Source organism: Aptenodytes forsteri, unplaced genomic scaffold (genome assembly GCF_000699145.1).
Source record: "Aptenodytes forsteri isolate BGI_AS27 unplaced genomic scaffold, ASM69914v1 Scaffold485, whole genome shotgun sequence".
Taxonomy (NCBI): Eukaryota; Metazoa; Chordata; class Aves; order Sphenisciformes; family Spheniscidae; genus Aptenodytes; species Aptenodytes forsteri.
The window spans coordinates 71,150-74,426 of record NW_008795525.1 but is presented as its reverse complement, the minus strand read 5'-3'; positions in this window follow the sequence as shown (position 1 = coordinate 74,426).

The window sequence follows — 3,277 nt, the reverse complement described above, 5'->3', positions numbered from 1 at the left end:
CGGGCAGGGGTCCGGGGCGATGGGACGGCGTGGAGGGGCACGGGGCACGAAGGGGCCGGGGTGCAGCGTCAAGGAGAAGGCCGACACGGAGGGGGAGGAAGGGCTGGAGCTGGGGTAAAGAGGGATGGGGAGGAAGCAATGGGCGCCGGGAGCCCGGGGAAATGGGAAGGTGTAGGCAGGAGCAAGAGGCAGGGCAGTGGTGGGACAGGACAACGCAAGGAGAGGGCTGGGCAGGAGATGGGGGGAGGCTGTGGGTGACACTGGGGGCATGTGGGGACACCATCGCAGAGGCACAGCCCATTCTCTGCTCTCTACCACAGTTCCTTCCTAAGCAGAGAGCCCAGAGTCCAAGTATCTGTAACCTGCTAACACCTTGACTCATATCAGGGCTTCTAATGTTAAGGCTGGAAGGTACTCATCTGTAGTGCCTGCCCTGCCAGTCTATACCAAAAGACAAACCAAGACTGGTGTGTGACTGTCTAGGCTTCTCCACCAGTAGCTGGCTCCCTGGCTCAGCTTGGCCACTCAGACTCATTTTCTCTGCTCCAGACAGGCCAGGTCACAGCCGTATTGGTGTGTCTGCTGGGTGCCACTCAGCCTCCAGGCCAGTAATCACTACTGGGCCTTCTTTTATTTCTTAGTAGAGAAACTGCCATTGACTACTGGCTGCGACGGTCCATTGCTAAGATCATGTGCTATAAAGGCCACAGCTCAGTCTGCTTCATTAGGAAGATGTCTAGGTTCTTCCATTGGTGACAATCAATTCAAATAGAGAATAGAATCATAGAATCACAGAATCATAGAATCATAGAATGGTTTGGGTTGGAAGGAACCTTAAAGATCATCTAGTTCCAACCCCCCTGCCATGGGCAGGGACACCTTCCACTAGAATATGGACCACCAGACTAATTTCATAGAGAAGGAAGCCTTCAAGATTTGTCTATCTGCATCCTTTCCTGAATACCACATAGGCTGAGCTGGATTTAGGAATAAAAAGTAACTCTGGATTACTTTTACTGATCTAAAGGCACCCTGGAGAAACCAAATCCTTTTGACCCTGAACAGCACATCTTACAATTCTTATCACAAATTCACCAAGCTGATAATTCACCAATTAATACTCAGTTTATTTCCTCCTACATCTTCAGAAGGTCACAGGAAGGCAGGAAATAAGTTCAGAAGGGGGTAGCGAGGATGATAAAGGTCCAGATCACAATTTAGTTTCCATTCTGGAAAGGAGACAAATGAAGGAAATGGGGAAGAGGACAAAGAAATCATGAGTGGTCTGTGGAGGGTGATTTTGTTCAGCCCTGTGGAGCTGACTTTGTTCACTGTGTCTTCCAATATAAAAGACGCATGAAATGAGGCTAACAGAAGCCAAGATCAAAACAAACAAAAGAAGGTGGTACTTCATGTGAGGGGCTGTGGACCTGGGGAACTTCTTGCCATAGAATGCTCAAAATTTACATCAGCCCAAGAGGTGCCTGGATTAGTTCACAGAAGAGAAGTCCTTTGAGGGTTCCTGAATAGAGGAAACCACGTCCAGCTCATGAAGTCATGTGAGTCACAAAGAGTTGGGTCTGGAGGTGTACTTAAGTGAAATATTGTGTATACTTCTCCTGTTCTTCCACACCTTCCTGTGCATCTACTCGTAGCCACCATTGGAGCCTGGGCCTGGGCTAGAGGGAGTCTTGAGCTGACTCCCAATGAGATGGTCCTTATGATCTTGTGTCTGTTCCAGTTTTAACAATGACATTTCAGCCTTGATTTAGCTATCGTGTCTTTATTTCTCTTTATTTTTGTCTGCAATTGTTTTTTCTTACATTACCTTATTCCCTCCCAGATATTTTCAGAAACAGCAGTAAGCTTATCATTCAGCATCTCTTCTAAACGAAAAAAACCTCATGCTCTTACTCTTATCTTATGATCAGCTATCCGTTGCTGTTATCCTAGTTGCTCTTCCATATGTATGTCTTCTAGTTTAAATTAATGTCTCTTTAATATAGCAGATCAGAATTCCCACTGTGTTCTGAAGAAATGTCATCTGCACCTTATAGAAAAGCATTTAAGGGAAGGCTTCCCTTCTCTACTGGAAATGTCTTGCTTGCTGTACTTAGGGATGACATTTGCTTTTTCATAGTTACATCATCTTACTGTCTTACATGTGACACACACAGATATTCTTCCTCTTCTCTGGTTTCTAACTAGGGTCATTTCCAGCTTCTGGCCAAATATTTTCTAATACATTGCTAAGACCAAGATCCACAATGTGATTTAGGCATATACTCTCCATGGTTTCTAATACCTTGGTATTTGCGGCAATGCCTTTATTGGTAGGGGTTCAAATGCATTAACTTTTACTTTTTGATAGATTAATCAAATACATGGGGCTGATGGTGCTGAAGGATGTTGTTGATGTGATCACAAGGCTGCTGTCCATTATATATAAAAAATTGTGCCTTTGGAGAGGTCCTTGATGACTGGAAATAAGCTAATAGAACTGGCAGATCTTTAAGGACGTTTCCCATAGAGCGCAACAGCTCTCGATCCCTGTGTGTAAGAAATCAGGAAAGGAAGGCAAGAGACTGGCATGGCTGACTAAAGACCTGCTGGTCAAACTAAAGGGCAAGAAGGAAATGCACAGACAGTGGAAGCAGGGACAGGTATCCTGGGAAGAGTATAGGGACCTTGCCTGGTTGTGTAAGGATGGGGTCAGGAAGGCCAAGGCGCAGCTGGAGCTGAACTTGGCAAGGGATGCAAAGAATAGTAAGAAGGGCTTCTATAGGTACGTCAGCCAGAAAAGGAAGGTCAAGGAAAGTGTACCCCGCCTGATGAACATGACTGGCAAACTGGTAACAACGGACAAGGAGAAGGCTGAGGTACTCAGCCTGTTGCGGACAACACCAAGTTGGGCGGGAGTGTTGATCTGCTTGAGGGTAGAAAGGCTCTACAGAGGGATCTGGACAGGCTGGATCGATGGGCCAAGGCCAATTGTATGAGATTCAGCAAGGCTAAGTGCTGGGTCCTGCACTTGGGACACAACAACCCCGTGCAACACTACAGGCTTGGGGAAGAGTGGCTGGAAAGCTGACCAGCGGAAAAGGACCTGGGGGTATTGGTCAACAGACGGCTGAACATGAGCCGGCAGTGTGCCCAGGCGGCCAAGAAGCCCAATGGCATTCTGGTTTGTATCAGAAATAGTGTGGCCAGCAGGAGTAGGGAAGTGATCGTGCCCCTGTACTCGGCCCTGGTGAGGCCGCGCCTCGAATACTGTGTT